Raw genomic sequence first — 14,798 nt, 5'->3', positions numbered from 1 at the left:
TCAAGGGGTACAGATAAACAAATAACTAAAAGTAGTGACACAGGTGAGAAGGCCGTAAAAAGTGCAAACAAAACACTGGAGTTCATTTCTAGAGAGATAGAATTCAAAAGCAGAGAGTTATGTTAACCTTATAGAATCTATGTTAGACCACACTTGGAGTACTGTGCACATATTAAATATTTAATAAAGGATATAGTGGTATTGGAAAAGATGCAAAAAATATTTACAAGACAAATCAGAAATGAGAGGTTATACCTACCAGGAAAGATTGAACAGGCTGAGGCTCTTTTCTCTAGAAAAAATAAGGCTAAGGGGTGTCCAAATAGAGGTCTTTAAGATTATGAAAGAGTTTGATAGGTTAAATGTAGAGAAGATTTTTCCACTTGTGGGAAGACCAAAACTTGGGGCCATAAATATAAGATAGTCACTAATAAATTCAATAGGGAATTCAGGAGAAACTTCTTTAGTCAGAGAGTGATGTGAATGTGGAAGTTGCTACCATATGGAATAGTTGAGGCGAATCGCATAGATGCATTTAAGCAGAAGCTGGAGAAACAAATGAGGCAGAAAGGAATAGAAGGTTATGCTGATAGGTTTAGATGAAGAGGGGTGGGAGGAGTCTCGTATAGAGCATAAACACTGGCTTAGACTTATTGGGCCGAATGGCCACTTCCTGTGCTGTACATTCTATGTCATTCTATATAATCATTAAACCCCAGGACATTGCTGTAGGAGTTCTTTAGGGCAGTGTCCTAGGCCCAACTATCTTCAGCTGCTCATCAATGACCTTCCATCCATCATAAGTCAGAAGTGGGGCTGTTTGCTGCACAGCTATTTGAAACTCCTTGGATAATGAAGCAGTCCATTCTCGCCTGCAGCAAGACCTGGACAACATCTAGGTTTGGGCTGATAAGTGGCAAGTAAGATTCGTGCCACACAAGTGTCGGGCAATGATTATCTCCAGCAAGAGAGAGTCTAATCATCTCCCAATGACATTCAATGGCATTACCATCACCAAATCCCCCATCAATATCCTAGGGCTTGCCATTGACCAGAAACTCAACTGGACCAGCCACATAAACTACTTTGAATACCCACTCCCTCCACCACAGGCGTATCGTGGCTGCAGTGTGTATGATCTACAAGAGGCAGTGCAGCAAGTTGCCAAGGCTTCTTTAGCATCACCTCCAAAACCTGTGACCTTCACCAGTTAGAAGGACAATGGTAGCAGGTGCTTGGAAACACCACCACCTTCAAGTTCCCCTCCAAGTCACACACCATCCTGACTTGGAAATATATCACCATTCCTTCAGCATCGCTGGGTCAAAACACTGGAGTTTCCTACCTAACAGCATTGTGGGAGCACCTTCAGCACAAAACTGCAGCAGTTCAAGGTGACCCACCAACAATTTCTCAAAGGCAACCGGGGATGAGCAATAAATACTGACTTTGCCAGCGATGCCCATATCCCAATAAATATTTTTTTAAAACCTCTTGTTCCTACTGGCCCCAAAAATGAATGAAAAACACCTAGCTTTATCATCCATTTCTGGGGCTGATCTCTTCTGCCCTGGGTTAGCCTGGTGAGAAAGCCACAGTGGCTTCCTTGCTCGGGCTTGAGATAAAAGGGCAGTAAGGTCCCGATGATGTAATTGGTGCAAGGTAAAGAAGAAATTTGTCCATTTTCGATGGATGTACTTCCAGTTGGCTCAGGAGAACAGGTTAAAATCACAGTCAGTGGGATCCTGGCGGATCCAGGGTGAATAAGTAACTCAGGGCCTTTTAACTGCCTACATGTCGGTTTCTGCCAGGCGGGTAAGGTGAAAATCACTCCTAGAGTTTTTGAAATACCATGAAGTATTTCTAATGCCAATATTTCTATGGAAGAATTTTTTTGCCCTTTATACTAATTTAAATGTTAATTTATGTGCTTAACACTTATTAACACTGCTAGTAAATGTTGAGCAGGCAATTGAATCAAAAGCTATGATAGAACAAGGGATAGAAAAGTGTTGTATGCACTGCAGTTTGCTATTAAGTGGTGAGCACAAACAGGGGGAATCTGAATAATGCAGACGCAGAGTAAGAGCTTTGCTCCAGAATACTCACCATAGAACTGACAAGGCCAGCTTCAGCAAGTTTAACAAAACACAGACAACCATCAGGGAGGGATTCTGGGAGTTGATAATGAGCTTTGTTCTACATGACAACTGATCTGCAGTAGCAGTGAGAACATTAGCGGCAGGTCGGGGCCATAAAAGGAGCGGCGTGGAGGCATACTACTTCAGGGAGCAGTGCGAGCTGGTGCAGGAGAGCGACGGCAGCAAAGAGTGACATCATCAAGGTCCAGGTCGGTGATTGGAGTGTGGACAGATATAGCAGGAGCGGCGAGATCGGGGCGAAAGAGCGGCGAGAGACTGTAGAGGGACGTGATCGGGGCCCAGGAGAGGCATGAGTTCGGGGCCAGCCCACACCGCGATAGTGCGCGCACTAGGTCCGTGCAGCAGAGCAGGTCTCCAGTCATCTTGGCCTTGCCACTGGACCAAGACCTAGCTCTGTCAAGCCCTTGTGGTGGCTGGTATGCAACAGCCACCACATGTTAAAAAAATCCACACACAGGCATCTTCCACCCTTCAGGATGTAGTTCGGGACCTGGAATTTTAGGTCCTTCATTGAAACACCTGTGAACTCATCCTTTTTTGGCGTGGAAGCAAGTCATCCTCGTTTCGAGGGACTGCCTATGATAAGTAGCATGTGTGGAGAAGCACAGGAACAAGCAAATTCTAATCATGTTAGCGGTACCTCTGTGCCACCACAATATCCTATACAAGTGGCAACAGGTCGTGCTATGGAAATTATTGAGCCCTCAGGGACTAGTCAAAGTTAAAATGACTGCATCTTTTAAGGGAAAATTAAATAAACATTTGAAGCAAAGAAAGATATGGGGCTATGGAGAAAGAGTAGGGCAGTAGGATTAATTTTGAAGTGCTCTAGCAAACAGCCATCACATATTTACGGTGGTTGAAATGGTCTTATGTACTATAAAGCTGTAAAATTCTATGGCGAATCAATATGTAGAAGTTCACAAATTACAAGATGATGTTGAACACCAAAATTTAAGTTTACATTTTGACATGCTTTCTTTGTTAAGTCTAAACCTAGTCAGGGCAATTCTTTGGTGCTGCAGAAGTCAAAATCCAATGTGGTGTGATGCCGCTCACGAATCCATTAGGCGAGAGCGTTGGTTTTCTTGATCTATTATTTACAAAGAAAACCCTCCCCTTGCTTAAGTGGCTGCTATACTTCAGCCTTCATTACAAGATCATTTTTATTCTTGTAAAAACCCCATACTCAGTTTAATCAGGCTGATAGCACCTACACCCTGTCCAGTCTCGCTGCTTGGGATTTTAAAAAAAAACTAGCATTCCTATCATAACACTGTCATTTGGAGGCTACCTGCGCTGATTTCTTCACTCTCCACAAGGGTTTTCTGTGCGGCCACAAGTGGCCACATACGCTGACCTAAGTTTGTTTGGAGCAACTATTACCTGTCCAAACTAGCTAAAATGGCCAAAACAGGCGTAGGTGGCTGGTAATGCCCCCTTTTGAAAAAAAAACGAAACAAAAAAAAATCCTAACTAACTCACTTACACTGGCGCAAATTAAATGTGCAGAATGGGGATTTTTAAGATATTCCAGAAAAATCAAGTTGCTCCAAAAAAAACAGAGCAACACCTGGCCAAATTTGGGCCCATATAATACCCAATGCAGTGTAACAACAACAACTTGCATTTATATAGCATCTTTAACACAGGGAAATATTTCAAAGCACATCACTGAGGTGTAATCAAATATGTTTATTTACTGTTCCAGTAAAAGATGCAATGGTCTCAGACTGAACTATAAAACCATATGTTCTATAACACTCTATCCACTGTAGCATCACATGCACTTTAACTTGATGTAATATAACATCACATGGACTGTAACATCACATCTACTGTACTAGCACATGTACTGTAACACAATAGGCATTGTAATGCCACTAATACTTATTCATTCATCCATTAATAATCAATATGAGATTTCAGCAGAGTGTGACCTGAGCAGATGTGCAAATAGCTATCTAGGAGGAGAGTATGAATTAGTGTCTCCTTGAATACATGAGTGTGGTACTTCTGTATCATCCTCCATTGTATTATACAATGTCTTTATCTGTGTTCTGTTAGTATCTGTATTATCTGCATTTGAAATTGTATATTTGATTAGTTGAGGAAACAAGTAGAAGGGGTCAAAGTTGGAGTCTAATTAGAGGGCAACTATTTTGTTGAACCAATAATCAAGTGCCCCTTGATTAAAGGGGGCACTAAAACCGACAGATTAACAAATTAAACTTTAAATATTAAATGGATCAAATTAAAATTTGGTTCTAATTAGAGGGCAATTAAGGGAAATTGAAAAACAGGTGTAGGAAGTAAGGGAGTGGTCATGTGACTGATAGTCAGGTGACTTAAGTTAGCATTTGCTGGTTGGAAAATGTATAAAAGGTCAAGTGTTTACAGTATGGAGTTTGATTGGAGCAGAGTTTGCAAATGTTTATCTGGGAGTTAATTGTAGTGCTACTTGTTCTGCTGGTCTCTTCTTCCCCCACGCCTTTTCTTTCTGGTGGATAGGGTAATACCTTCCTGTTTCTGCTCTCATTGCTGTGTGGGTGCCATGTGACTTGGGTGGGGTGGGTGTGAAGAAAGAGCCTTTAATTGCAGTCTCTAGGGCTGAACAACCTTTTTTTCAGGGAGATTGACAACACACTTGGCAAGGACTAAACTGCAGCACTCCTGTGTTGATTAGTTAATTGAATGGCAATTAAGCCAGTATTTCAAGCCGTGATCTAACCTCATCAGATGTTATTAAAGGCATAAATTCTCTTTTGGGTTACTGTTTCATATAAAATGAAGCTCCACATGTTGGTAACTTGGCAAGGTGATTTGAAGCACTTCTGGAAAGCTGACATTCTTTCTATTCTTCAGCAAGCTATCTCAAAAAAAGCAATTAAATTAATGACCATAATATAATCTGTTTTGGGTGCTGATTAAAAGATGTATATTGGGCAGGACACCAAGAGAACTCCCCTACCTTTCTTTGAAAGAGGCTGCCCTTGTTTCCAACTTTGCCAGGTTAACTGCATTTTTGCTTAATACCAGCATCATGTTCAAGCAAAAGGCAGGAGCCCAGGCATCAAATGTCTCAGGAAAAATGCTGTTCAGCTTTTAAAGAAGAGTGGCTTTTGAAAGTTGTGGAAACCGTCTGGTAGGGTCTTTTGGAAACAGAGCAACACTTTTCAGTATTCAGTGAGTCCTGGGGTTGTGTGAAATATGTTCTGAAGCCAAAGGTAATGGCACATTTACAATTTGCAAAAATGGACTGAATGGAAACTGGACTATATGAAACGCCACTTGGTTCAAAAAGCTCATGTTGATGTAGTTGAAAGATTATGTAGCTGGAAACATGGCTTTGGAATTTGCAGAGTCTGCTGAAAACCGACAGGAGTGTGTTGAACTGGGGGAATGTCAGTGAGCAAACCTGGACTAAATAATTTTCTGATTGACAATGTGCTCATTGCTATCAAAATAAGCTTGTGCAGAAAATTAATGACCATGTAGCGATGTTAATATTTCTATCAGCTGCAGAAGCAAAAACTACCTGAATTTGTACAGTCTATTGATACTAATGCAAAATGAGGTATTGGCAGCAATGGCCTTGAGACTTTCGGTAGTGGTGGGAGGCCTGGTGGTCCCTGTGGATCTTGGGCTATAGTATGGGGGCCCTGGACCACCGACTGTTTGTAGCCACCCTGTCTTGCTTTGCAACGTTGGGATGGGTCTGTTGTCTCTGCGGTGGATAGGTTGCCACATCCCGTCTAGCAGTTCGCCTTTGGCAGGCGGTAACATGGGATCCTGGCTGGTCCAGGTCCTAAGCCGTTACGGTTGTCCCCTCGCTTTCTAGTACTTCCACGACCGCGGGTGAGTCTGCAGGCTGCGCCGTTTCCACCTCGGGGGTGGGAAACGGTGGTCAACTGAGAGCATAGGTGCCGCTCTCTGTGCCTGGCCCGTGGCGGATCATGTTACAGTGCACAGACAGTGTTGGACATTCTCGAAACAATTCATCAATAATGGTGCCTCTGCTCTCCCAAGCTTGTGGGATGAGCAGCTTGTCTGACTCGAGCACATATTGGGACAATCTTTGATATGTCTCTTTAGTCCCGTGAACACAGGCTGCTGCTTGTTTAATTTTGTTTGATACATGTTCAATCGTTTGGGGCTCACCCCGCTACTTTTGCTTGCTGCACAACAATCCCGACCCCGTGCGGTAACATCTCATTTGCTACGAATACTTTGTTAGACACATATACAACTGGTTTGGGTTCACCCGCTACTTTGGCTTGCTGTACAACACACTTGACCCTGTGTGATAACACATCACTTGTTACAAGTACTATGTCCGATACATGTATGACTGGATGGTGTTCGTCCGCTACTTTGGCTTGTTGTAAGGTACCCCCAACCCCATACAATAGTACATCATTGGCCGCGAAAGAATGCTTGCAAGGATTACATGGTGCGCACAATTTATTTGAGCATAGTGGGTTCCTGGCCTTCACTGCGGCTGCCCCTTTACCTTTGCCCCAAACTAGTTGTCTTTCTTGCTGGGCGACACATTCCTCCGTTCCTTTGCGGTGACCTTCCATGGCCTGGATGCTCCTTGCGTCGTGTGGTCTGGACGCTCCTCACGTCCCGTGGCCTGGACGCGCACTCGTGATCTTCCTTCCCAGGTATTTTGCCTCTGGCGTCGGGAAGACTCATTTGGATCGTTTCGGCCGGAGTCCCACTCCGCATGGTCAACCTGGAACCTCTTCCATTGTCGCGAAAGGGTCATCGGCTTTGGGTGGTGGGTTGAGCTTTACCTCCTCGTGGTTGTGATGAGTGGCCTGTGCCTCTGGGATCTGCAAATGGATTTGCACTTCGATGCCTGGTTCAGTTGGAATTGGGGGTTTGCTCGGCCTTTGAGAAAGGGAGGTCTCATTTGCTGGAGAAGGCATGCAGAGGTCTTCCAAGTTCCATTGAATTTTCCCCATCCACCTCCTGCCAAGCAGCATTGGCCCATCACCTGAAACAATCCACAGTGGTAAATCGTGCACTGCTCCCTCATGGAATACTCATGTCCACACTACCAATAACTGGTATCAGTTCCTTGGTGTAGGTGCGCAGCTTTGCCTGAATCGGGATCAGCTCGGGTCGCTGTGCTTCGTCGCTCCACAGCCTCTCGAAAACCTTCTGGCTCATAACTAATTGACTCGCCCCCATGACTAACATTATCGGAGGACTTTGGTGGTGAAGGTGTGTATCCCATATACTTCCTCTTCGTCCTCAGGTTCGGTTGCGCCTTTGCTCGTTCATCGTGATCCTCGCTGGATCGGTCGTCCTCTCCTGACTCTGCCACGTGGTGAGTCAGAGATCGTTTGCACATTCGCTGGAGGTGCCCCATTGTTCCACAGCCCTTGCACACATAGGGCTTGAATCTACATTGATGAGCTCTATGGCTGACCCCGCAGCGCCAACATGGTGCTAATGGATACGTATTCACGCCCCACGGTGGACTCTGAGTCACTCTCGGCCTAGGTCTGGCCTCTGCAATCGTGTGGACCCTGCCCTGTGCCGTTCTGCCTGCTGCAAACATTATTTTGTGCACGGTGCTTGCCAGTGAGCTCCGATCCTGTGAAGATATCTGTTTCGTGTTATCGCTCATTAAAGGCTTGGGTTATCATGATGGCCTTGCTCAGATCTAGGGATTCGGCTGACAGTAGTTTGTGAAGGATGACCTCGTGGCCAATTCCAAGCACGAAAAAGTCCCGCAACATTTCCCCCAAGGATCCCGCAAAGTCGCACTGCCTCGCAAGGCGTCTTAGGTCGGCGACAAAACTTGTCACGTTCTGGCATATAAAAGCGGTACCTGGTCATCAGGATGCTCTCCTTTGGCTTGAGATGTTCCTTAGCCAGTGTACACAGCTCTGCGTAAGATTTGTCCGTTATTTTGACTGGCGGCAGCAAATTTTTAAGGAGGCCATATACCGATGACCCACATACGTTGAGGAGAATCGCCCTGCGCTTGGTCGCCATTCCAGCCTTGTCAAATTCGTTGGCCACCAAGAGAATGGTCAAGAGTGATCTGTATTTGATACCCAAGCACTGGTTTCAGCCAAATTTGATTACAGCACAGAAAATGTAAGTTATCCATCTGGACCATCTTGAGGATAAAATCTTACTTTGCGGCAAATGAAGATGTCAATCTTGGCAGAATTTTCCAAAACTGGGAAACTGAGACATAGGAGAGATTTCCAGCATGATGTAACTGTCATGTTGAATAAATATAAATCTTATTTACTTGCATTATTGTATATACAGTAATGCTTTTTTGCCAACTGTCATGCTATAATCACAGTTGAAAATGTAAGAAAATCTCTAAACTCAATTAAGTGATTCCTCAGTTCAGACTCTAACATATTGTCTGAATTGTGGCGGTTATAAATAGAATCAAACAACCTGGTTTCCTGCAGACCCAAGCAGTGTTCCCTTTAAGTTATGTGACTGCACAGCACTGCAGGGAACCTGTGCTGCTGGCTTCTCAATGTAAAATCCACGCATGCACAGTAGTTTGCATAGCTTCTTAAGAGACTATATAGAGCCAAACAACATTACAGGAAACATTGCCAACATGGCTTCAAAAAGGCATGTCTTACAATTTTTAAGTCACCAAGATGGTGGATAAAGGGAAGCCAGTAGACATTCTCCATGTTGACTTCCAAAAACCTTGCCACACAAGAGGCCCAAGTTTCCGGTTCTGGCGAAAACGGTGCACCTCCGAGACTTACGTGATCTGCCTGGGCTCGAAGGTGCACCAGAATCTTCTTGAGCAATTCTCCGGTCCTCCTGGTGTGGCGTGGCGCAGTGTAGTCTCCCTGGGGCGGAGCAAGCCGATCGCAGTCTGCAGGGGGGCGGGGCTAGGGATCAGCCTTCTTGTCAGTGCCGGCAGCATTGCGCAGGCGCGTTGGAGCATGAGTGCCTGTGCAATGGCTCAGCAGGGCGTTTTTCCCCCAGTCTGTGTTTGAATGGTGTGGGTACCGGGGAGGGATGGAGGAGCGTGGGAGGGGGGCACTGGGGAGGTGATTGGTGGAGGGGGAGCATGGCACGGAAAGGAGGGGGAGCGTGGCAAGGGATGGAGGGGTGTGGGTTGGGGGGCACTCAAAATGATCGAAGGGCCAGAGGAGAGAGCAGGTGTGCCTCCTTTCAGCCTGCCCCACCCTCACAGCCCCCTCCCACACCCCATACACCCCCTCCCACACCACCCCCCCACACACCCTCTCCCACACCACCCCCCACACACACACCCTCTCCCACACCACCCCCCACACACACACACCCCACCCCTCACTGTCAGATAGAGAGAGAGAGAGAGAGAGAGACACTGACAGAGACACCTTTCCTTCACATAAAGGTAGGACTTCTATTTTTTTATTGATTGATTTGCTTATTACTTTGATCTTGGTGCTTTTGGTGCAGGGTTCCTTCTATTTTTTATTAATTAATTGCTTATTACTTTTTGTGCTTCGTTTCGTGCTTGGTGCTTTAAATGTACTGCTTTGTTTAGTGCTTAGTGCTTTAAATGTACTTTGCTTCTTTAATGTTGTTGTGAAGGTGTTTATGGAAAATTCTCTAATTTCCCTTCCCCCCCGCCCTGTTGTGATGTTGATGTGTCCTTTGTGTTTAATGCTTCCCACCCACTGTCTCTGGCTGTGCCTGCACTAAACTTAACTCTAGGTAAGGTTTTTCAGAACTTACAAAAGTGGACACTTACTCCATCCTAAGTTAGTTTGTAGTAAGTTTTCACTGCTGAATCTTGCAAAATAGGCCTGAGTGGCTGGACACGCCCCCTTTTGAAAAAAAAATACCTTACCTAAAGCCAACCGAAACTAACTCACTGGAACTGGAGCAAACTAATATCCGAGAATTGCAATTTCTGACATACTCCAAACTAAACTAGTTGCTCCAAAAAACTAGGAGCAGCTCCACCCGAAACTTGGGCCCAAGGTATCTGTACAGTATTGAAGCCTTTGGAATTGGTAATGTATGGAGCTAGATTGAGAACTGGCTGGAAGGTCATAGGCAGAAAGCAGATGCAGATGGGAGCTGTATCTGGTTTGAAGACCAGTCACCAGTGGTGTCTTGCAATTGTTGGTATTGGGTAAATATAGGTGTTGGAGACACAATCTGCAAATTTGCAGATAATATAAAGATCTGTGCAAGTGCTAGTATTGTAGATGATGCTCTATTGCTTCAGATCGATCAATGTGTTGGGGGATTTGGGCTCAAGACTGGGAAATGATTTTGAAAAATGAAATATTCCACATGTGGGCAGTGTTGTGTATGGAGAAAGAGTCAGACTGAACACTGAGTTCAAAGTAAAGTGTGACCGTAGTCTTTTCCAGCAGGTCTCCAGAGTGCCTCTCCAACCTGTGAAGCCTTCTTAAATACCTGTGCTCCCAAGGGATTATGGGATCCCTTGGGACTCCGGGGAATGAGCCCTCTGATGGCTGTACAGAGTAAATACAAGTCCACATATATAACAACTTTCCCCCCAAAGTCAATAGTGTAACTATTTACAATGTGAGTCGATCTGGGGCCCTTCTTGGTTGATCGTCTCGGTGTGAAAGCTGGTATTGTTGAATCATTTGTTGGGCCCTCGCTGGGCTGCTGTGCAGCTGGCCTTGCTGGGCTGCCTGGTGTGTTGGGCCCTGCAGGGCTGCTGTGGATGATGGGTTCTGCTTCGTGGTCAACCGTGGTGTCGGTTGCCACTGGTGTGTGTGTTGGGGGATCAAAAAAGGTGGGGTCCAAGGCGGGTTGCTCAGGGTAGTCTGTGAATCTGAGTTTGATTTGGTCCAAGTGTTTCCGGTGAATGAGTCCATTTGAAAGTTTGACCCGAAACACCCTGCTCCCTTCTTTGTCCACGACAGTCCCGGGAAGCCACTTGGGACCTTTAATTTAATACAAATACAGGATCATTGACTTCAAATCTCGCGTGACACATTTGTGCTATCATGGTGTGCACTTTGTTGAAGCCGCCTGCTCTCTACCTGTTTATGTAGATCAGGGTGAACTAACGAGAGCCTTGTCTTAAGTACTCTTTTCATGAGCAGTTCAGCAGGTGGGACCTAGTGAGTGAGTGTGGTCTCGTGCGGTAGCTAAGCAGGACTCGGGATAGGCGAGTCTGCAGTGAGCCTTCAGTTACCCTCTTCAAGCCTTGCTTGATGGTTTTCACTGCTCTCTTTGCCTGACCATTGGACGCTGGTTTAAATGGGGGCAGATGTGACATGTTTGATCCCGTTACGGGTCATGAATTCTTTGAACTCAGCACTGGTAAAACGTGGCCCGTTGTCGCTCACCAGGAGTAAGCTGTGTGTGGCAAACATGGCCCGAAGGCTTTCAGTGGTGGCAGCGGACGTGCTGGCCGACATTATCTCACATTCAATCCACTTGGAGTATGCGTCTACAACCACAAGGAACATTTTACCCAAGAATGGGGTTGCATAGTCGACGTGTACCCTAGACCACAGTTTGGAGGGCCAAGTTCATAAACTTAGCGGCGCCTCCCTGGGTATATTGCTTAACTGCAAGCATGTATTATATCTGTGCACCGCAGGACTCTAAGCCCACATCGATACCGGGCCACTAAATGTGGGATCTGGCTATCGCTTTCATCATTATGATGCCTGGGTGGATACTGTGGAGGTCATTGATGAAGGTGTCTCTGTCCTTCTTGGGGACCACTACGCGATTGCCCCACAGAAGGCAGTCTGCCTGTATAGACATTTCATCTTTGCGCCGTTGGAAAGACTTTATCTTTCCCTGCATTTCCACTGGGACACTGGATCAGCTCCCGTGAAGCACACAGCTTTTGACTAGAGATAATAAGGAGTTCTGGCTTGTCCAGGTTTTGATCTGCCGGGCGTTTGAAGTCGATGTTAAAAAAAAAAAATGCAGTATGGCTATTCAGACACACTCAAATGCTTCCATAACCATGGCTAGATCTGCGGGCTGTGCCATTTCCACCCCCGTGGTGGGCAATGGCAGCCTACTAAGAGCATCGGCGCAGTTTTCTGTGCCTGGCCTGTGATGGATGGCGCAGTTGTATGCAGACAACATGAGCGCCCATCTCTGGATGTGGGCCGATGTGTTGGTATTTATCCCTTTACTCTCGGAAAACAGAGATATAAGTGGCTTATGGTCAGTTTCCAATTCGAATATTAGCCCAAACAGGTATTGATGCATTTTCTTTACCCCATAGACACACGCTAACGCTTCTTTTTCAATCATGCTGTAGGCTCTCTCGGCCTTAGACAGACTCCTTGATGCATAAGCAATCGGTTGCAGTTTCCTGAAATCATTAGCTTGTTGCAATGCACATCCGACGCCATATGACAACGCATCACATGCTAGTACCAAATGCTTACATGGATCATACAACAGAAGTAATTTGTTTGAGCATAACAATTTTCTCGCTTTTACAAAGGCATTTTGTTGGCTTTTGCCCCAAACCCATTTGCCCCTTTTTCATAGTAAGACATGTAGTGGTTCTAGCAGTGTGCTGAGACCTGGTAAGAAGTTACCAAAGTAGTTCAAGAGTCCCAGAAATGACCGCAGCTCCGTCACGTTCTGTGACCTCGGTGCGTTCTCGATTGCCTCCGTCTTCGCGTTGGTGGGCCTGATGCCGTCCGTCGCAATCCTCCTTCCCAGGAACTCCACTTCAGGCAGCAGGAAAACGCACTTCGAGCGTTCTACCCTGAGCCCCACGTGGTTGAATCGACTAAGAACCTCCTCCAGGTTCTGCAGGTGCTCGACTGTGTTCCGACCTGTGACCAAGATGTCGTCCTGGAAGACCACGGTGTGCGGGACCGACTTCAGTAAACTTTCCATGTTTCTCTGGAATATCGCCGCCACTGATCTGATTCCAAACAGGCATCTGTTATAAACAAAAAGACCTTTGTGCGTGTTGGTGCAGGTGAGGGCCTTCGATGATTCCTCCAGTTCCTGCGTCATGTAGGATGAAGTCATATCCAGCTTCGTGAACGTCTTTTCTCCCGCCAGCATTGCAAAGAGGTCGTCAGTTTTGGTAGTGGGTATTGGTCCTGCAGGGAGAAACAATTGATAGTTACTTTGTAATCGCCACAGATTCTGACAGTGTCATCTCCCTTGAGCACTTGGGACAATAGGACTGGCCCACTCGCTGAACTCGATCGGTGAAATGATGCCCTCTCGTTGCAGCCGGTCCAGCTCAATCTCTACCCTTTCTCTCATCATGTACGGTACTGCTGTCGCCTTGTGATGGATGGGTCGCGCCCCTGGAATTAGGTGGATCTGCACTTTTGCTCCTTGGAATTTCCCGATGCTTGGTTCGAACAGCGAAGGAAATTTGTTTAAGACTTGGGCACACGAAGTGTTGTCAGCGCTCGGACGTCATCCCGGTTCCAGCGTATCTTTCCCAGCCAGCTCCTGCCGAGCAGCGTGGGACCATCGCCTGGTACCACCCAGAGTGGTAGCTTGTGCATCGCTCCATCGTAGGAGATCTTTACGGTCGCACTGCCGATTACAGGAATCAGTTGTTTAGTGTAAGTTCTTAGTTTCGTGCAAACTGAAGTTAAGACTGGCCTTGAGGCCTTGTTGCAACACAACCTTTCGAAAGTCTTTTTGCCCATGATGGACTGGCTCGCGCCCGTGTCCAGCTCCAGTGACACGAGGAGTCCATTTAGTTGAACATTCAGCATTATCGGGGGACAATTTGGGGTGAATGTGTGCACCCCATGTACCTCTGCCTCCTCTATCTGAGACTCTGTTTCGTCATGATCCTCTGTGAATCTGTCCTCCTCTGCAACATGGTGGTTTGCAGGTTTAACAGGCTTAGCAGATCGCCTGCACACTCATTGGAGGTGTCCCATTGTTCCACAGCCCTTGCAAATGTATCTTTTGAATCGGCATGAATGGAAACGATGATCATCCCCGCAGCGCCAATAAGGTGTTAATGGCCTTGCATTCATCACCCTTGATGGTGGACTCTGAGACAATTGCGGACGTGTAGCTGCAGGTATGTATGACCTGCCCTGTATGTTACGATTCGAAAACAACATCACTTTGTTCACAGTACTTGTAGCAGCACTTGTGTGCTGAGAGATTTACTTAGTATTGTCACTGGTGACAATGAACGCCTGGGCTATCGCTATGGCCTTACTCAAGGTTGTGGTCTCTACAGTCAAAAGCTTGCGAAGTATGGTTTCGTGGCCAATGCCAAGTACGAAAATGTCTGAGCATGTGCTCCAAATGTCCTTCAAATTTGCAATGTCCTGCAAGGCGTCTCAGCTCGGCGACATAAGTCGTCACTTTCTGGCCTTCAGACCTTTTGTAGGTGTAAAACCGGTACCTTGCCATCAGAACACTTTCCTTTGGGTTCAAATGCTCTCAGACCAGTGTGCACAAATCATCGCATGATTACTCCGTGGGTTCGCTGGAGCAAATTCTTCATGAGGCCATATTGTTGGTGCCCCACAGACTATGAAGAGGATTACTCTACGTTTGGCAGCGCTCTCTTCCCCATCTAGCTCCTTGGCCACGAAGTATTGGTTGAGTCGCTCTATAAAAGTTTCCCAATCATCTCCCTCTGAAAATTTCTCCAGGTGCCCACTGTTCACTGTATCT

The 14,798-nt window shown here is 46.2% G+C and overlaps 1 protein-coding gene across 49 annotated transcripts in view; it reads right to left on the bottom strand.

Annotated features, from left to right (window-relative positions):
• The window catches only part of LOC139232545 (heat shock protein DDB_G0288861-like), a 990,854-nt gene that overhangs the window by 178,843 nt on the left and 797,213 nt on the right, over positions 1 to 14,798 (bottom strand). The gene's annotated exons all lie outside the window — the stretch shown is intronic.

This window comes from Pristiophorus japonicus, chromosome 20, assembly GCF_044704955.1.
Source record: "Pristiophorus japonicus isolate sPriJap1 chromosome 20, sPriJap1.hap1, whole genome shotgun sequence".
In the NCBI taxonomy this organism is placed as follows: Eukaryota; Metazoa; Chordata; class Chondrichthyes; family Pristiophoridae; genus Pristiophorus; species Pristiophorus japonicus.
This window is presented reverse-complemented; position numbering and strand designations above follow the sequence as displayed.